Here is a 22,538-nt window from a genome sequence, read left to right on the forward strand (position 1 = left end):
GATTTCCGATTCTAATTTTTAAAGCCGATACTTTTTTTTCTAAAATAAATACTACTTCATAATCACTAAGTATTTCCATTAAAATTATTATAATTCCGATTTTAATATTTAAAGCCGATACTTGTTTTTTCTAAAATAAATACTATTTTATAATTGCTAAGTATTTCCATTAAAATTATTATAATTCCGATTCTAATATTTAAAGCCGATACTTGTTTTTTTCTAAAATAATAAATTCTTTTTGATATAAATTAGCCGACATTATAATTATAAATGAATACTTTCATCACAAAACAATGCTTTTTTTAATTAATGAGTATTTTTCTTTGTGATATAAATTAGCCGATACTAAATTCATAAATGAATACTTTTGTCACAAAACAATACTTTTTTTTAATTAATGAGTATTTTTCTTTGTGATATAAATTAACCGATACTAAATTCATAAATGAATACTTTTGTCACAAAACAATACTTTTTTTTAATTAATGAGTACTTTTCTTTGTGATATAAATTAGCCGATACTAAATTCATAAATGAATACTTTTGTCACAAAACAATACTTTTTTATTAATTAATGAGTATTTTTCTTTGTGATATAAATTAGCCGATACTGAATTCACAAATGAATACTTTTGTCACAAAACAATACTTTTTTTTAATTAATGAGTATTTTTCTTTGTGATATAAATTAGCCGATACTAAATTCATAAATGAATACTTTTGTCACAAAACAATACTATTTTTTAATTAATGAGTATTTTTCTTTGTGATATAAATTAGCCGATACTAAATTCACAAATGAATACTTTTGACACAAAACAATACTTTTTTTTAATTAATGAGTATTTTTCTTTGTGATATAAATTAACCGATACTAAATTCACAAATGAATACTTTTGTCACAAAACAATACTTTTTTTTAAATTAATGAGTATTTTTCTTTGTGATATAAATTAGCCGATACTAAATTCATAAATGAATACTTTTGTCACAAAACAATACTATTTTTTAATTAATGAGTATTTTTCTTTGTGATATAAATTAGCCGATACTAAATTCACAAATGAATACTTTTGTCACAAAACAATACTTTTTTTTAATTAATGAGTATTTTTCTTTGTGATATAAATTAACCGATACTAAATTCATAAATGAATACTTTTGTCACAAAACAATACTATTTTTTAATTAATGAGTATTTTTCTTTGTGATATAAATTAGCCGATACTAAATTCACAAATGAATACTTTTGTCACAAAACAATACTTTTTTTTTAATTAATGAGTATTTTTCTTTGTGATATAAATTAGCCGATACTGAATTCACAAATGAATACTTTTGTCACAAAACAATACTTTTTTTTAATTATTGAGTATTTTTCTTTGTGATATAAATTAGCCGATACTAAATTCACAAATGAATACTTTTGTCACAAAACAATACTTTTTTTTTAATTAATGAGTATTTTTCTTTGTGATATAAATTAGCCGATACTAAATTCAAAAATGAATACTTTTGTCGCAAAACAATACTTTTTTATTAATTAATGAGTATTTTTCTTTGTGATATAAATTAGCCGATACTAAATTCAAAAATGAATACTTTTGTCACAAAACAATACTTTTTTATTAATTAATGAGTATTTTCCTTTGTGATATAAATTAGCCGATACTGAATTTACAAATGAATACTTTTGTCACAAAACAATACTTTTTTTTAATTAATGAGTATTTTTCTTTGTGATATAAATTAGCCGATACTAAATTCAAAAATGAATACTTTTGTCACAAAACAATACTTTTTTTTTTAATTAATGAGTATTTTTCTTTGTGATATAAATTAGCCGATACTAAATTCATAAATGAATACTTTTGTCACAAAACAATACTGTAGCATGTTAAATATCTAGCTAAAAACACCCCAGTGCGGCCCATGCTAAGTACACAGTGTCGCGACAAGTAACGGTATATGTGCACTTGTCGCTAGTATTTGTAGGCGCACCGAGACGCATCGAGGCTCGCTGAGGGTAGTTCGACTGCGTGCGCGAGAACAGGCAAGCACGTCGGTTGTAAGAGAAAGAAGATATTGCATGAGCACACAAACGCAATTGCATCATAGCGACGGGGTCATGTCTAAGTATAAGTACAGGTCAGAAAAGGACATGACCACCGACGACCAAGACGAGATGGGGAAAAGGAACAAACCATCGCAAACAGGGAAGATGGAACGCGATGGGAGAATGTCCACCACCTAGCCCCAGAGCAACGAGGGATGGGCTTCGATGGACCTCCAGAGTATAAAACTAGAGCCCCGTTCCAGAATCTGTCTCTTTGCGGATCAGCTCTCAGCGTGCCAATAAGTCAGTACACTCAGTAGGAACACTTATTAAAAGCAACTTGAGAGAGTCTGAACCGACGTTCCAAAGTGGATATAGTACGTTGAGATACACGGAAATAAACACTCGAACGCTTGGTGACTGGCTCAATCTAGAAGCTTGGCTCCGATCCTTCCAGCGATAAGAAGACTTTCTAAAACCTTGCATCTTGTCAGAATTCACTATATTTTGTAAATATCTGTATATATATTTAAATACAATACCAATACTCTGAAAGCCGTCTCAGTTATTTTACAGTACACATATATATATACCTTTTACAATTGGCGCCCAACAGCGGGACAAGATAAGCAAGACGGAGTCTAATTCGATTAAAAGAAGAATAAGCCCACGCAACAAGATGAGCCTGACGGAAGAGCAGCTACAGCGTATCCTAAGCGCTGTAGTACAGGCAAATACAGTGCAACAGCCGACAACACAACCACAGAAGAGTGGGAGCTTCGCTAACTGCGATACACGATTCAACGGAAGCAGATCTCCAGTCGAAGTGGACCATTTCTTAACACGGGTGGCAACATATAAGGAAATAGAAGGGATAAGCGACGAAAACGCATTAAAAGGATTACCGCTTCTTCTCACAAATACGGCTGCACTATGGTGGAAAGGAAACAAAGAGCAAGCAAAAGACTGGAAACACGCGCTTGAACTATTACAAAAAGCGTTTTCACCGAAGAAGGCGCCCTACCAGACTTACTTGGAAATATTTGGTAAGCATCAAGATGAAACAACGGCGACCGATCTTTTTGTGTGTGAGAAAAAGGCTCTACTAGCAGCTCTACCACCTCCAATACACACCGAGGAACAACAGCTCAATATGATATATGGGTTACTGAACATAAAAATCAGAGAGCGGATTCCCCGGGATAGCTTCGAGACTTTCGAAGAATTGCAACGGAAAGCCCGTGAAGTCGAACAAAATATGCACGAGGCATCAGTTACGAAACCCAAAAACAATGCGACATATGCTAATCAATGTACGTTCTGCAATCGGAGAGGCCACACAGCAACGGAATGCCGCAAGATGGCCAAAGCGCAGAAAAATCCGCCTAGCAATGCCAGCAACCTCCTGAGGTGTTATGGTTGCGGGAAGTCAGGCGTAATAAGGAGCGTATGTCCAGTATGCAACCCCGTGAAGCCAGCGAAGGACACGGAAGACATTCAAATATGTATTTTAGATGTACAAGAAAAGAAAAGAAAACCAAGATGGACCTATGAACGGAAGGCGGAAGCAGCAACGCAGAGAGTACAAGACACAGGCCGAGGACTATTAATCCCAGCACCAGACGTTGAAATACGTACGACGGCGTGCTTGATCGCGAAACCGCAGCCGCGGCCGGTCTTACAAATACTAATAAATGGGAGAGCCACGAACGCGCTTCTGGACACGGGGGCCCGACGAAGCCAGCTGAGCCACCAGATGTATAGAGATCTGAAAGAAAATGGACACATATTCAGACCTGCACCATTTCGAGTGACTTTAGCGGATGGCCGGCCCTACGACGACGACCTTCTAGTAACCTCGGTCGAGGTACACGTAGCGGAAAAGCGGCTGACGATGCAGTTCCTGGTAATGCCGACAGCGACAAGTAGTCAAACGCTAATAGGTATGGATCTCATCAAAGCCGCTGGGATGAAATTTGACTTTTCACAAGGATTGTGGGGTCTCGCCGAAGACCGTCAACCCAGACGTGAATTCGTTCCCGAACAGCAACTAGAGGCACAGTCAAGAAACTCTTCTAGTAACGAGGAACTGTCGAAGGCATGGGACAACGAATTCGACCCACATTTCATAGATTATTTAGAAAGAGAATACTTCAACCCTATGTGTACCATCGAAACCACGACGCTAGAGGCAGAAGAAGAAAAGAGTCTCGTTCAATTATTAAAGGACCACGAAGAATTATTCAAAGAATCAGGCAAGCCTTGTGAAATCATCAAGCACCACATAAGTACCGGCTTGCACCTCCCCGTAGCTACACCGCCGTACCGGATGTCACCGCATAAAACGGAATTACTGCGAGCCGAGATAAAACAAATGATCGAAGACGACATAATAGAAGAGTGTGAATCGCCGTGGGCAGCACCTGTAGTGCTGGTACCCAAAAAAGAAGGGGGAGTGCGAGTATGCGTGGATTACAGAAAACTTAATGCGATAACAATACCAGATGCATACCCACTACCCAGGATAGACGACCTTCTACACGCGGCAAAGCAGACAAAATACATGTCGACACTGGACTTACGGTCAGGATATTGGCAAGTCCAAGTAACTGAAGAGGATCGCCCAAAAACGGCATTTACGACGCCTTTCGGCATATTCCGGTTCAAGAGAATGGCGTTCGGTCTCAGGAATGCACCCGCAACGTTCCAACGACTAATGGATCGACTACGAGCAGGGCTCAAGGACATGCAAGTATTCGCATACCTGGACGACCTAATAATATTATCGCCGACATTCAATAAACACATGGAGGATTTAAAGCAAGTATTTTTACGAATGAGCACTTTCAACTTGCGAATGAATCAAGACAAGTGCCATTTCTGTCGTCCCAGCGTTAAGTATCTCGGACACATTTTACAACCTGGCGGTATCCAGACCGACCCAGAGAAAATTGCAGCCATAATTGCTATACCACCGCCGAAGAACGTGAAGCAATTACTGTCGTTTTTACAAACATGTTCCTGGTTCCGGAGGTTTATTCCGTCATTCGCCGACGTAGCTCGTCCCCTGTCATCCCTTACGAAGAAAACAGCCGTATGGAAGTGGGAAACGGAACAAGCGGAAGCCTTTGGAAGATTAAAGAAATTATTAACCACAGCACCTGTCCTGAAACAGGCAGAACACGGTACCCCGTTTATTTTGAGAACAGACGCCAGCAGCTATGCGATAGGGGCAGTTCTACTTCAGGGGGAGGGTCAGGAAGAACATCCGGTCGAATACGCAAGCCGGCTCCTGACCAAAGCGGAAATTAATTACTCTACCACGGAGAGGGAAGCTCTAGCCGTAGTTTGGGCGGTGAACAAATTCAGAGGCTATATAGAGGGATCACAAGTCATGATAACGTCCGATCACCAGCCACTGAGATGGCTAATGTCACTACAAACCCCAAGCGGTCGACTAGCAAGATGGGCATTACAGCTACAAGAGCATGATCTCGTAATAAAATACATGCAAGGTAAACTAAACGTCGTAGCTGACACACTGTCCCGACTGGTCCCAGAGCAAACGGAATTAAATCAAACGGAAGAAAATCATATAGAAATCAATCAAATAGAAGTGGATTTTCCCACTAAGGGTGCAAAACAGTTAAGGGAAAGTCAGTTAGAAGATGACTCCCTAAAAACTATAATCAATTGCCTAGAAAACGGCGAATCAGAAGAAGAAGCGCTACAATGGACAAACCGCGGATACGTCATTTCCGAAGGGGTTCTCCATCGTTACACCCCGGAAATAGACTCCGAAGAGGCACAATGGGTTGTACCTGAGAAACAAAAAGGCGAGATTCTGAAGAGGTACCACGACGATCCGACAGCAGGACACTATGGCATAGAACGTACCACGCAGCGAATCTCCTCTCGGTACTACTGGAACGGCATGAGAAAAGAAATCGCCAAATACGTCCGGACATGCACACAATGTCAAAAGTACAAACCATCTAATCAGAAACCGGCTGGATTGCTGAGAACCCCGGTAATGAAACAGAGGTTCGAAGTCATGTCCGTGGACCTGTTTGGGCCGCTTCCCGAAACTCCAAACGGACAGCACTGGGTATTAATCATCGAAGATACGGCTACCCGGTGGGTCGAGCTCTTCGCGCTAAAAACCGCGAGCGCCAAGGAAATAGCGTCCACACTAATCAACGAGGTCTTCATGCGTTATGGAACACCACGGAGACTCATATCGGACAATGGAACACAGTTCATCAGCGCAGTAATGCAACAATTAACCTACTGCATGGAAATCGAACAACAGTTTACACCGGTGTATCATCCCGAAGCTAATCCGGTCGAAAGGAAAAACCGCGACCTGAAACCTCGCCTAGCAATCTTGGTGGGAAGAGATCACCGATCATGGGCGGAAAAACTACCGGAAATACGCTTTGCTATGAACACGGCATTATGCAAAAGCACAGGATACACAGCAGCTTATCTCACATTCGGCGCAGAACTACGCACGCCGGATGACACAAATCGAGATTTAAGAGCAATCGTGGAAAATGAAAATGTTGTGGCAGAAATCACACCACGCCTGAAAATGTTGGCAAGGACACTGCAACAGGCAAAAGCGATTAACAAACGTGAGCAAGAATACAGGAAAACATATGCGGACAAGAAAAGAAGAGAAGGACCGACATATAAACCTGGAGATTTAGTGCTGATTAATACGCACATGATAAGCAAAGCGAAAGAGGGCAAAACATCGAAATTTGCTCCGAAAAATGACGGTCCTTACGTCATACTAAGCAGGAAAGGGGCCACAACATATGAAATACGTTCCAACACGGATAAAACGCAGATCATAGGACTATACCACACATCTGCTCTAAAGGAATACAAAGGCAACGAATCATCCACTCCAATATACCCAGTAAGGAAACGTGGACGGCCAAGGAAGAATGCTGGACTACTCGCCGGGACGTCTTCGCGTCCAGAGGGGGAGTCTGTAGCATGTTAAATATCTAGCTAAAAACACCCCAGTGCGGCCCATGCTAAGTACACAGTGTCGCGACAAGTAACGGTATATGTGCACTTGTCGCTAGTATTTGTAGGCGCACCGAGACGCATCGAGGCTCGCTGAGGGTAGTTCGACTGCGTGCGCGAGAACAGGCAAGCACGTCGGTTGTAAGAGAAAGAAGATATTGCATGAGCACACAAACGCAATTGCATCATAGCGACGGGGTCATGTCTAAGTATAAGTACAGGTCAGAAAAGGACATGACCACCGACGACCAAGACGAGATGGGGAAAAGGAACAAACCATCGCAAACAGGGAAGATGGAACGAGATGGGAGAATGTCCACCACCTACCCCCAGAGCAACGAGGGATGGGCTTCGATGGACCTCCAGAGTATAAAACTAGAGCCCCGTTCCAGAATCTGTCTCTTTGCGGATCAGCTCTCAGCGTGCCAATAAGTCAGTACACTCAGTAGGAACACTTATTAAAAGCAACTTGAGAGAGTCTGAACCGACGTTCCAAAGTGGATATAGTACGTTGAGATACACGGAAATAAACACTCGAACGCTTGGTGACTGGCTCAATCTAGAAGCTTGGCTCCGATCCTTCCAGCGATAAGAAGACTTTCTAAAACCTTGCATCTTGTCAGAATTCACTATATTTTGTAAATATCTGTATATATATTTAAATACAATACCAATACTCTGAAAGCCGTCTCAGTTATTTTACAGTACACATATATATATACCTTTTACAATACTATTTTTTAATTAATGAGTATTTTTGTTTGTGATATAAATTAGCCGATACTAAATTCAAAAATGAATACTTTTGTCACAAAACAATACTTTTTTATTAATTAATGAGTTTTTTTTTGTGATATAAATTAGCCGATACTAAATTCAAAAATGAATACTTTTGTCACAAAGCAATACTTTTTTATTATTTTATGAGTATTTTTCTTTGTGATATAAATTAGCCGATACTGAATTCACAAATGAATACTTTTGTCACAAAACAAGACTTTTTTTTAATTAATGAGTATTTTTCTTTGTGATATAAATTAGCCGATACTAAATTCATAAATGAATACTTTTGTCACAAAACAATACTATTTTTTAATTAATGAGTATTTTTCTTTGTGATATAAATTAGCCGATATTAAATTCATAAATGAATACTTTCGTCACAAAACGATACTATTTTTTTAATTAATGAGCATTTTTCTTTTTAGTATCAAAAAATTATTGTTTTAAACTTCTCAAAATATTGAAAATGATGCTGATTTAACAGCATCAAATACAGGCAATAGAATTTATCATAATATTGTAATTAGATCTGTAGTGAGTTTTAAATCTTTCTGCACTTATGTTTGATTTTGATGAAAAGTACTCGATACTGAGTAGTATCGATACTTTTGCCACGATACTTTTTTGGAATCGATACTCTGCCTCGATTCTTTTTTCAGTACTCGGTATCGATACTTTGCCTCGATACTTCTAACACTACTCATACCTATCTATGTAACTATAGCTATACACGTATACATATACATATACGCATAAACATGTATATATACACATATACACACATACACATATATATATATATATATATACATACATACACATACATGTATACATATACACACAATACATATATATATACATATGTACATAAATGCTCACAAATATATACATATACATACATACATATACACGCATATACAAATACATGTATACACATATACATATGTACATACATACAAACATACATGTAAATAAATAATATACATATATATATATACATATACACACACAAATACATATATATATATATATATATATATATATATATATATAAACATACACATATGCAAACTCGTATAGTATAAGTCCACTTGTATTTTATATGTATTATCCATCTTCATAAATATTTTGTTTGCTTTACATATATACGAGTTTGCATATGTGTATGTTTATATATATATATATATATATATATATATATATATATATATATATATGTATTTGTGTGTGTATATGTATATATATATATGTATATTATTTATTTACATGTATGTTTGTATGTATGTACATATGTACATGTGTATACATGTATTTGTATATGCGTATATATGTATGTATGTATGTATATGTATATATTTGTGAGCATTTATGTACATATGTATATATATATGTATTGTGTGTATATGTATATATGTATGTGTATGTATGTATATATATATATATATATATATATGTATGTGTGTATATGTGTATATATACATGTTTATGCGTATATGTATATGTATACGTGTATAGCTATAGTTACATAGATAGGTATGAGTATATGTATGTTTCATACATGTACATGTACGTCGTTGTGAATATGCATGCACGTTTCATATATGTATATACGTATATTTATATATGTATAGTCGTACATGTATATGTGTACATATATAGGTATATATTGTTGTATCTGTATATGTGTATGTGTATTATATGTTTGCATGTGTGTGTATATGTATATATACATGTATATGTGTATATATATATATATATATATATATATGTATATATATATGTGTATATGTGTATATATGCGTGTGTATATATATGTATATATGCGTAGGTTTATATGAGTGTACTTATATATGTTTGCCTATATTTTTTAATTATTCATTTAATTCTATTCTCTACTACCTTTCCTATCTTTTATATTTGGTTTGTTGTTAAGTGTTGCTGTTTGTTAATTTTTCTCTTATTGTATAGTTACTTTACCAATCCACATATATTATAATTACCTAGATATACTAATTTTCATACTGTTTTTAGATCCACTGATGATGACATTAAATTGAATGTCGAAACGTTTGGAAATAAAGATTATTTTATAAATCTTTGGCTTTTCTTTGTTTGATGTATCGCCCTCAAGAACTCACTCATATATATATATACTAGCTGACCCGACAGACGTTGTTCTGTACCTACGTCTACAATTTTTCAATATTTTATACTAATATTTACTGCTTAGTTAAAAATAATAATTACTGTTTTTTGAATTACTATTTATACCAATATATAAGTGATGTTGAATGTAGAACTGTTTCAAATAAAATGATTGTTCTCAATTCCCACAGTTAACACTTTAATTATTTATTTAACAAATATTAAAAAATGTTCAATAAAATTGTATATTAAAAATTATACACTGCGATTTATAGAACAAATTTATTTCCAATAGCTCAATTTATTTTATTGCATTTAAGGGTTATATAGTATTTTTAGCCATACCTGTAGATGTGGATGTATAAATGAATGATTTTTTGTTTATTCACGACTAAAACATTGATTTTCCAAATTTATCACACTAAAAATGATCGTCTGCCTTTTTGATTTATGGTCATAGCATAAGATACTCATGTTGAAAATTGAAATCTTTCAAAAAGTACAACAAATTCAGAAAGAATTAATATATAGCATACGCGGCAAAGGTGCAATATCACCCAAAATAATTGCTTCAATAATGTTGCCTATAATTTTTATAATTTTGTACCATATTTTAACTGGCTTTAAGTAATTTTAATATCTAAATTGCATTTTTTTCTCTAATAAATCAATATACATTATTGCTTATGTTTATATTTGAAGTGAATTAATTTGTCAAATCCTGTTCACATGTGCTCTATTCAACTTACGATCAACAAAATTATTGATCTGTAAATTGTTTTTACTGTGCTCCAATTTACTTGATATTTTGGAAATAGGCTAATCTTTATCTTAATTTCAATGTTTTTAACAATTTGCACTCCGTCACCATCCACAGCATTAATTGGATTATTACTCTTTTAATTCTGATTTTATCAGAACTTGTAATACACTATTTTAAAGGTGATTAAATGAGCTACAACTTTCTCTATCATTACCGTAACTTCTCTTATTGTAAAACGGCGAAGGGTTAAAGGGCTCGAAAGACCTCTGGTTGGACAGCTCCTTAATTAATCATACATCTATCAATATTTGTGTAACGAAAAAATAATAAACAATAATAATTACTCAGAAAAATACCTCGAATTTTCTTATATATATACTTTTATACGTATTCTTTCAGAGGTATTATGATGAGAAATTGGTTGTTTTTTTTAAATGTTTTTTTTTTCATGAAATCATGAGTTTTTTAAGAATCATTTGTACTAAAGTTGCGGTATTTTCTAGAATCCATCAAGATCTCTTAAACCAAGTTAATTCTAGATTGAATACGATTATTTTTAATTTTGGTGGATATGGCACACAAAGTATTTGATTTAAATGAAAAAAAAAACATTGCATGCGTCCTTTATCTGAGAAGTACTCATTTTAAAGCTTATTTTGAGCACTATAAAAACCCATTTTCATATCTAACCTAATAATGTTCCTAAAACACTATAAAATAACGATTTATTAAGATTTTAATTGATATAATTCTGTTCATTACATGATTTTCGTTAAAATGTATATTTTTGAAGGTGTTAGCAACAAATGATGAAAAACGCAAAAAAGAAACAAATATTCAGTAGCCAGTAACTTGAAAAATATTTCCTTTTTTGAAAAACATTATTAAATATTTTTCTCGTATAATTAGTTCTTTTATCGATACCCAACGTTATTTTGAAAAAAGTAAAATTACACCACTGAAAAGAAATGTCATCCACCCGAGAAGTGGTAAAGGAGTCTAAATTGTTTTCACTTCTGAAGAGTAAGATGAACCTAGTTCCAAAATTCCAAACGAATTGGAAAATAGTAAAAACTTCAGACCCAAAGCGCTCCATTGAGTAAATATTCCGTACCCAATGACAAACATATGAATTTTTGACACAATGAAACTTCTAAATAATTTTTTTTGTATTGTGACTTAGTATAGTAAGGCAAAACGACTGCAAATTGAATATGTTTGAGCGCAATCACTTATGGCTCGCTCCTTTGCGCGAATTCGTACGGCGAATCTGTTCGCAAAGTGCGCAAACAAAATTATTGCAAGCAAAAGCAAACCACGCGCACGTCAGACGCATGCGCAGACTGCATCACTTGTCAAATGCATGTTATATTATTTGCATCTTATATTAATTTAATTTTTGGCACATCTCAGCTGCTTTTCGGCATTAATAATGTAGACATTACATTTTCCTTATTCATAATTATGAATTTATTATATTCTAATATTGCCTTAGCCTATAAGTGAATAGAAATGTTTGGCAAATGACAGTCCTCAATTGTTTTTAATGTCAAACTAAGCTTCAAATATTTTCAAGGGCAAACAATGATAAGCGGTTTTTTGTAATTTTTTCTATTTATTTCTACAATTTAACTATATTTCTATGAATCAAAACATTCTAAAAAATTTCCCGAACAAACTTCAGGAAGATTCATGAAAATCCGAATTATAGTTTAGGAGGAAATATGAAACTTACATTGTTACAGAAGAATTTTATATATAAGATATATATATATATATATATATATATATATATATATATAAATTGTTGAATCTAACTTAAAATTAACAATATATGTAATAAAATAATTAAATAACGTATATTAAAATTTTTTATTGAGGTCTCGTAAGCTAAGCAACAGTACTCACAATCAAAACATATAACTGTAAAAGAAAATACTTTTGTTATGGATTTTCAAACATTCCCGTTTATCTCCCGGTAACAATTTCGTAAGAATCAAGCTAATGGCTGGTTATACATCATAACAGCTATAAATTTCTTAAATTATTTTTTTATATTTATAAATTTAGACGCTTTATATTTATTTATATAGATTAAAAATATTCTGGAGTAACACACATATTTATACACATATACATGATTTTGAATAACAACCCTGATTTTTTTCGTTTTCCTTCCCTCTAACCGATAATTGTATGAAGCTTTTATACAATACATATATATATATATATATATATATATATATATATATATATATATATATATATATATATATATATATATATATGTAATATTTTTGCAGCCCAACCGTCGAATTAAAAAAAGATTAAATAACAAAATTATTTATTCCATTATACGTTTCGACACTAGATGTGTGTCATCATTCACATATATATATATATATATATATATATATACTCGTATATATATATATATATATATATATATATATTAAAGATGGGTAACTCACTCTGGAGTTATCACTCCGATACAACTCCTCCCTCGGAGTGAAATCCGGGTGGAGTTGTCTCACAGGATTTGTCATATCCGACTTTCCTAAATTGGTACTAAATCTGTTCCTGCTTTTTTTGCTTTGGGAAGGAAGCTGTCGCTTTCTCGTCTCACAGGCAGTTTTATGATTTTTGAGGTATACTTTTTTTTCCAGAAAATATAAAAATATTACTTCAAAGATACAGAACAATGAAATTGTGTTTAAGTGTGAATAGCTCAAATATACAATTTATTGTATAGTAAGGGGTCATATTTCTAACGACGACAATCTTTGTCCGTGAATGGCGGCAATCAGGAATATACATACCAAAAAATACACGAAACAAAATACATTTAATCTGGTTTTTCCATAGCCTGAAATAACAATACTTTAAATTGCAAAATATATCACTGACGCCAATAGTATTTAAGCAGCAAAAAATATATAGTATTAAATTTTTACTTTTACACAATTATATAATTGCGTAAAAGTAATAATATGCTAATCAAACTACCTGATATAATATTAATTCTCAAATAGAAATAGCAGAAGAAAAATTTAGAAAGCAAAAGTATTACTATTTGGTGAAAATATTTTATGATAAATGTTTTACTTTTATTACAAAGTTTACTATATTATTTTTATATAAAATTAATCCAAAAAATCAATTATTTTCTCATCAGAAGAAAATAATTAAATTGAATTTGATTCACATGTTTTGCGTTTTTACTTTGGTCAACACTGTTAAAATTACGAATCATTGAGGCGATCATGAGGTCGACCGAAAAATTTTACAACTCGTCATTTATTTGGAATTTTTTTAGAAAAATTATTCTATTGATATTTTATTTTTAATTTTATTTTATTCATAAATTTTTATTTTAAAAAATTAAATGGTATTTGACAAATCCTTATAATTAGATGCATAAACAACGCACTATAGAACACATTTCTGTCGAGTATTTCGGTTTCAAAGTTGTCGGATTCGCGGAGTTGTTAAGCGGATATAAGTCCTCCCTGAAGCGGAGTCAAATCCGAGTCGATCCGGCTTCGGATCTGACAAGCCCATCTCTAATATATCTTATATATGAAATTCTTCTATAACTATGTATGAATGGTTAATCTATAATTCGGATTTTCATGAATCTACCTGAAGTTTGTTCGGGAAATTTTCTAGAGTTTTTAGATTTATAGAAATATAGTTAGATTGTAAAAATAAATGGAAAAATTTACAAAAAACCGCTTATCATTGTTCGCCCTTGAATATATTTAAGGCATGGTTTGACATTAAAACAAATGAAGACTGTCATTTGCCAAACATATCCATTCACTTATAGGCTAAGACAATATTAAAATATAATATATTTATGATTATGAAAGAGAAAAATGTAATGATTACATTATTATTGCCAAAAAGCAGCTAAGATGTGCCAAAAATTAAAATAATATAAGATTTACAGTCAACATCTCACAGGTGATGCAGTCTGCGCATGCGTCTGTCAGTGATCGCACATCAAACTTAGCCCATAATTCACTTTGACTGATTATTATTTTTTAACTTTTAAATGCAGTCGTGTTTTGCCTTACTTTACTAAATCACGATACAAAAATAATTTACTTATTTAAACAATTATTTAAAAATTTCATTGTGTCAAAAATTCATATGTTTGTCATTGGATACGAAATATTTACTCAAAACAATGGAGCATTTTGGGTCTGAATATTTTTAATGTGCTCCAATTTACATGAAATTTTGGAATTAGTTTCATCTTACTTTCAAATTTAAAGGTAAAAATAATTTAGAATCATTTGCCACTTCCCGAGGAGATGACATCCCTTTTCAGTGGTGCAATTGTATCTCATTTAAACTAACGTCGGATATCGATAAAAGACCTAATTAGAAGAGAAAAATGTTTAATAATGTTTTTCAAAAAAGAAATTACTTTTCAAGTTACTGGCTACTAAAAATTTGTTGTTTTTTGCGTTTTTCATCGTTTTTTGCTAATATTTCTAAAAATATACATTTACATAAAAATCATGTAATGAACAAAATTATATCAATTCAAATCTTAATAAATCGGTGTTCTATAAATTGTTCTAGAAACAATATTACTAGATATAAAAACGGGATTTTATAGTACTCAAAATAAGCTTTAAAATGAGTACTTCTGTGTGTAAAATGAGTAAGCTATCATGCAGATAAAAGACGCATACAATATTTTTTTCATTTAAAGCAAATAGTTTTTGAGTGCCATTCCCACCAAAATTAAAAATTATCGTATTCCCTCTAGAGTCAACTTCGTTTAAGAGATCTTGACGGATTCTATAAAATACCATAACTTTAGTGCAAACGATTTCCAAAAAGCTCATGATTTCATGAAAAAAATCTATTTAAAAAAATAAAAGATACGTACAAAGGTATATAAATGAATTCAATGTCTTTTACTGGCCAATTATTGCTTCTTATTATTTTTCTGTTACACAAATATTGATAGTGCCCAACCAAAGTGTCTTTCGAGTCCTTCAATCCTTTGCCATTTTAAAATAAGAGAAGTTACGGTAAAATTTATAATAGAGAAAGTTGTAGCTCATTTAATTACCTTTAAAATAGTATATTGCAAGTACTGATAAAATAAGAATTAATAGAGTTATAATTCAATTAATCCGGTGGGTGGTGACGAAGTGCAAATTGTTTTCACTTCTGAACTTAAGATAAAGATTAGCCTATTTCCGACACACGCTTTTTTCCTCTCCACTTACTGCAATAATTCTGTTGATCGTAGGTTGAATAGAGCACATGTAAACAGGATTTGATAACTTAATTCATTTCAAATATAAGCTTAAGTAATAATGTATATTGAATTATTAGTGAAAAAAAAATTAGATCGTTACTAAAAATTACTAAACGCCAGTTAAAATATGGTACGTAATTATAAAAATTATAGGCAACATTATTGAAGCAATTATTCTGGGTTGAAAAATCCAAGGTGATATTGTACCTATACCGCGAATGCTATATACTAATTCTTTCTGAATTTGTTATACCTTTTAAAAGACTTTAATTTTCAACACGTGTGTCTTATGCTATGACCATAAATACCAAAGGCAGGCGATGATTTTTTGTGTGATAAATTTGAAAAATCAATATTTTAGTCGTGAATAAACAAAAAATCATTTATTTATACATCCACATCTACAGATAGAACTAAAAAATTGTATAATCCTTGGCATTAAAATAAATTGAGCTATTGGAAACGAATTTGCAGTGTATAATTTTTAATATACAATTTTATTGAACATTTTTTAATATTTGTTAAATGAATAATTAAAGTGTTAACTGTGGGAATTGAGAATAATCATTTTATTTGAAACAGTTCCACATTCAACATCACTCATATATTGGTGTAAATAGTAATTCGAAAACCAATAATTAACTTCCCGTAGGGTAAGTTATTGTAATGGGCCGAAAATCGGAATTGAAAATTTTTACATTTCTCGACGTTTTGAAGGTTTCTGAACATTTTCGCATTCTTCAGAAAAAATGGATGTGTGTGTGTGTGTGTATGTATGTATGTATGGATACAAATTTTTGCCCACGTTTTTGGGCGTACGGATCAACCGATTTGAATGGTTTAAAAAACATTCGATTCCTATTAATAAGGAGAAGAGCTGATTAGTTTTTGGCAAAGACAGGTCTAGCAGTTAGGGAGATAAGAAGCAAAGAGTGCAGAAAATAGAAATCAAGTTTTTGAGAGAACGGAGCATCCGATTTGAATGATCTAAAAAACATTCAATTAGTAATGATTGGGAGAAGGGGTTATTAGTTTTTCGCAAAGGCAGGCTTAGCCATTTCGAAGATACAGAGCTAAATGTACAAAAAATGGCAGTTTTTGAGAGAACTAAGCGTCCGATTCAATTGATTCAAAGAACTTTCTGCTTGTCTTAACAAAATAATTAATTTTGAAAAAAAAAATTGTACCATATATAAATATTTTTTTTTTTTTTAATTTTTTGTATATCGAAAATAATTCAGATTTTATTTTTAATTCTGACTATAGTTCTAATATACTTTAAACAAATAATTTCAACTCTGCAATTCAGTTTATATAATTCTTATAAATATTAGACAATGTCACAATATTTATAATAATCTATTTGAAAACATTCAATATTCCTCGAACATTTCGTCACGGTACGGGAAGTTCCAGCAATTTGCCTTAAGGCACGATGCCATCTACCCCACTAGTTATTATTTTTAACTGAACGGTATAAATATTAGCATAGGATATTATATATATACATATATATATATATATATATATATATATATATATATATATATGTATATATATTTCTTTGTAATTCTAAAAATCCAAATCAATATAAAGCAGGGCACAGGCTATACTGTAAAATTGCGCTACCTGTGACTTGCACATGTGTTCTGTAGCGTCTGTGGGATGTTTTTTGCGCAATTTGACTGGTACAAGCGGGTAGGCATGAGCACTTTTTTATTATTTTAATTACGCAACATAGACCTTATACAATACATGGACTGCTAGTTGAGCGCATAAAAAGTGTCAAAAGATGTTCTATGGTATGAGGGCGTACGAGGGTAATTTTGCGGCCCAGATATGTCAAATACGAACACGAGCTTTACCGGGATTAGTCGAATGCACTCGATCGCTTAAATTTTACAGTTACTTGGGTTCACGTGATGTTTGATCGTTCGGGTTTTTAAACTCAAAGAGAATAAAAATATACCTGTTGTAAAATTGTTAAAAGTAAAATGTCTTCTAAAATGTGTTAGGTAAGGTGCCTGATTGCAGTAAAACCTGTTTTGTGCTGTTCTGTAAGCTTTGCAAGTATTCCCGGAAATTCGACATTGATCGATATAAAACATCGAGGATATCTTTCATGTCCTTCCGAAGAAATGTTTAATTTATGTTTATATATAGAAAGCCTAATTCAAAATTCTTTAAATTTAATGTACAAAAGTTCATATGAAAGCATGATTCTCTGAAAGTTGAATGACTTGGGACTTGCACATTTTTTTAGATCAAGTTATTTCCAGCAATTTGTCCAGCATTATCATGACCTTATCAACTTTGTCGCAAAAATTTACTTAACAATTAGAATGCACCACGAAGAAAGAAAGAAAAGCAAAGTTGATAAATATGTACTCCGCCTTCATACGAAAATTGTGCTTTTTAAACACCAATAATAAATATATTACATTCAAACAAATATTTCATTATTGCTTTCTAATTTCCCATAATAGCTCTAGCCAACTGTCCTTATTTTCAGTGAATTTTATAATATGTAAAATATTATTTTAATTTTTTTTTCTAATTTCCCTTAAACACTTTGTATAACTAAAATAAATAAATTAATATTTATTAACTATTTATTTAAATAGTTCATTACATTCATTAGTTCAACATAAATTGTATATTATATAATATTTTGCCAACAATTTCGAATACACGGACTTTCATTTGACGTTTAAGCGATCGAGTTTGACATATCTCGGCCGCGAAATTACCCTCGTATGCCCTCATACCATAGAACATCTTTTGACACTTTTTTACTTGAGAAATGTATGGGGACTAGCAGTCCATGAAATTGTATAAGGTCTATGTTACGCAATCATTCATGTCGGCAAGTTCATTCGTTGGCCGCGTGTAGCAGCATATGTCCCGTTTTTGTGTTACTTCAGAGGGGAATACATAATTCAAATTTATGAAGTTATCGAAAGTATTTAAATTAGCCCTATGAACACTTTGAATTCTCTTCTGATGCTGTGAATATATAAATTAATAAAAAAGATATATTTTTAGGTTATGTCTTGACGTTTCTTAGTTGACATTTGTAATATGCTTGCGCAAATACTTGAACATAAACTTGAGCCGTCTGTGGGCTCTGGGAAAATACGCCTGGTTGCGCATTCATTCAGTTGCACATGTATACAGTTACGTCTGTGGCCGACTATGTTTTCGGAACATGTCATTAGTTTAAACCATACTTTTAATACCAAGAATTCTGTTATTTTACATGAGAAAAAAATAGTGACTTCAGAAAGTTTTCTGAATCTGTATTCATCTATTTAAACCCCATTTGCGGTTATAAACGAAATTATGCTCTTTCAGTACATGACTCTTATCATAATATTATCAATATTTTAAAAATAATTTTTCAAATCTTTGAATCTTGATGTTTTGCAATTTTAGTCTTTTTAACTTATATATTTTCATATCTTTTGATATTTTATTTTCTCTAGTTGTTTTGCTCTCTGTTTAGCTATCCTTGAAACCTACTCCTGCATCCATAGATAAAAAAAGAGTATATAGATTGCTCTCTTGACCCATATTTCGTTACCACGTTTTTCAGACCAATCTGGCAACTTGCGCGTATTAGTTGAAGCTATAGAAATAAACCAAAATTATATGGACCGTTTTAATTAAAAAAAAAGAAAAATAAATTTTTAAAAGCATTTATTTCTCACAAAATTATTTTACATTTTACGATAACGCTACATAGTAGTTCTCTTTATACTTAAATGAACTCATTATAATTCAATTTAAGGTTATATGTAAAATATATTGCGGTATGTGTCACTATCCAGAAGACAGTTGCGCTCTCAATATGGATCACTACTGAAACCTAAATAATAAAACATTATAGAGTAGAAATATTATTACACAGTTGTTGTTATAACATATTGAAGCACAAGCCTGGCATATTTAATGTAGGCAAAGCATTAATTTCCAGTGAAGCGCCCGTTGTGTTTATTTTACATACCAGCAAAGTGTGCATCGCATACGTAACGGGACTTATTGCAATGCAAAGGAGTTAAATTTCCTAAAACAGGATTTTTGGTTCTGTGCAACCAAATAGCAAACAATTATAAAATCAGAAATGATATTTAATTGTGGCCAATATTTGGTTATTTTATTATTTTTTTACGTACTTTGTCATTTTTCGCAGGAAATACATGCATTTTGGCTTTTTTGGTATTATTGCACTTAGACATATTGGCTTTTCTTCTAACACTACTCGCACTGAATCAAACTAATCACTAATCGCAACGCAACTTATAACGCAACTGAATTCAACCAGTCAAATCCAAACAAATACGATCGAACGTTCTCGAAGATTATTGTATTGCCCGCGAAAAATTTCTTACACGATGAGTGCGTATTCGGGCGCAAGAGCGCGACTGGCGGCAAGGGCTCTAACTAAATCCGGGTTAAAGACATTTGTTTGGAGACCGGCCATGCCTGCATCAACTTTTCGTGAACCCTTCGGCTTTTATCGAGTGCGCTTGGTTCTTGAAAAAACCGCTCATCATTTGACCTTGAAAATATTTGAGGAATAGTTTGACATTAAAAAATAATGAAGACTGTCATTTGCCAAACATTTTCATTGACTTATAGGCTAAGACAATATAAAAATATAATAAATTCTTGATTATAAATAAGAAAAATGTAATGTCTACATTATTATTGCCAAAAAGCAGCTGAGATGTGCCAAAAATTAAAATCTGTAATATAATAAGATAGAGACAACATGCGCCTGACAGGTGATGCAGTCTGTGCATGCGTCTCACGATTGTTAAATGTCAGTGCACATACCCTATTTAAAATTCAATTTGATAGATTATTATTTTTTAACTAAACGTTAAAGAAGAATTAAAAGTGTTGTTTGCTAATATCTTCAGAAATATAAATTTTAACTATAAATAATAAATTATATAAATTTGTTGCTTCATAGTGTTCTAGCAACAATACTAAACTAGATATGAAATTGGGGTTTTATAATGCTCAAAATTAGCTTTAAAATGAGTACTTCTGCGTGTTAAATTAGTGAGCTATCATGCGAATAAAAGACGCATACAATATTTTTTTCATTTAAATCAAATAGTTTATGAGTGCCATTTCCACCAAAATTAAAAATAATCGTTTTCCATCTAGAATTAACTTGGTTTAAGAGATCTTGATGGATTATAGAAAATACCACAACTTTAGTCAAAAACTACTATTCAAAAAAACAACCAAATTCTCATTATTATATATTTGACAGAATAAAAGATACGTATAAAGGTGTATAGATGAAAATTCAAGGTCTTTTTCTGACTAATTATTGCTTTTTATTATTTTTCTGTTACACGGTGGTCGTCCAACCAGAATTTCTTTCGAGCCCTTTTACCCATCGCCGTTTCAAAAGTAGTGTGGCGCATGGCATGGTGCCTTAAGGTATTTTGCTGAAACTTCCCGTACCGAAAATTATTTTTTTTTTAAAAAGATTAACATTTTTGAAAAAAATTTACTCTGAAAAAATTAGATTTTTGAGGAACTATAAATTTTTGACAAACATTTACTTTTTTTTAAAAAAAAAAATTTTTGGAAATTCAGAACATTTTTTCAAAGCAATCGTACTGCTTTAACTGCATAGAGACAAAATATCGAAGCGCGTAAGCGCCGCGTCTAACGAATAAACATTGGTATACGGAACCCATAGGAATGTAAACAAAATTTATACTTTTTGTTAAAATCTATATAAAATATCTGATAATTTAATGTGCATATGTCTAATGATCATTTTTGACCGCCAAATGGCATTTTTTTTACTTTTTTTACTGGATCTCCGAAACCGCTAGACCTGCCTTCATGAAAATTAGATAATTTCTTCATCTTGTTAATACAAGTAAAATGTTTTTTGAATTATTCGAAGCGGACGCTCCGTTCTCTTAAAAACTGAGTTACCGTTTTTGGCACTTTTTGCCCCACATCTTCGGAACGGCTAGGCACGCATTTGCAAAAAACTAATCAGCACGTCTCCTTACCAATACGAATCGAATGTTTTTTGAATTATGCAAATCGCTTCCCGAAATCGTCGACGAAAATTTGTATCCGAACACACACACACACACATACATCCATTTTTTCGAAGGTATGCCAGAATGTTCAGAAGATTTTGAAACGTAAAGATATATAAACATTTTCATGTTCGATTTTTTTGCGATTACTATAACTTGCCCTACGGGAATAAGAGAAGTTACGGTAAAATTTATGATAGAGAAAGTTGTAAATCATTTAATTACCTTTAAAATAGTATATTACAAGTTGTGATAAAATCAGAATTAGATGAGTTATAATCCAAATAATGCCGGGGGTGGTAAAGAAGTGCAAATTGTTTTCACTCCTGAACTTAAGATTAAGATTAGTCTATTTCCAAAATATCAAGCAAATTGGAGCAC

The 22,538-nt window shown here is 32.4% G+C and overlaps 1 protein-coding gene across 1 annotated transcript in view; it reads right to left on the reverse strand.

Annotated features, from left to right (window-relative positions):
* The window catches only part of LOC113375812 (probable tubulin polyglutamylase TTLL2), a 160,078-nt gene that overhangs the window by 95,750 nt on the left and 41,790 nt on the right, over nucleotides 1-22,538 (reverse strand). The window lies entirely within an intron of this gene.

Source organism: Ctenocephalides felis, unplaced genomic scaffold, assembly GCF_003426905.1.
Source record: "Ctenocephalides felis isolate EL2017-DRISC unplaced genomic scaffold, ASM342690v1 CF-g0.4_SCAFFOLD_01886, whole genome shotgun sequence".
Lineage (NCBI taxonomy): Eukaryota > Metazoa > Arthropoda > Insecta > Siphonaptera > Pulicidae > Ctenocephalides > Ctenocephalides felis.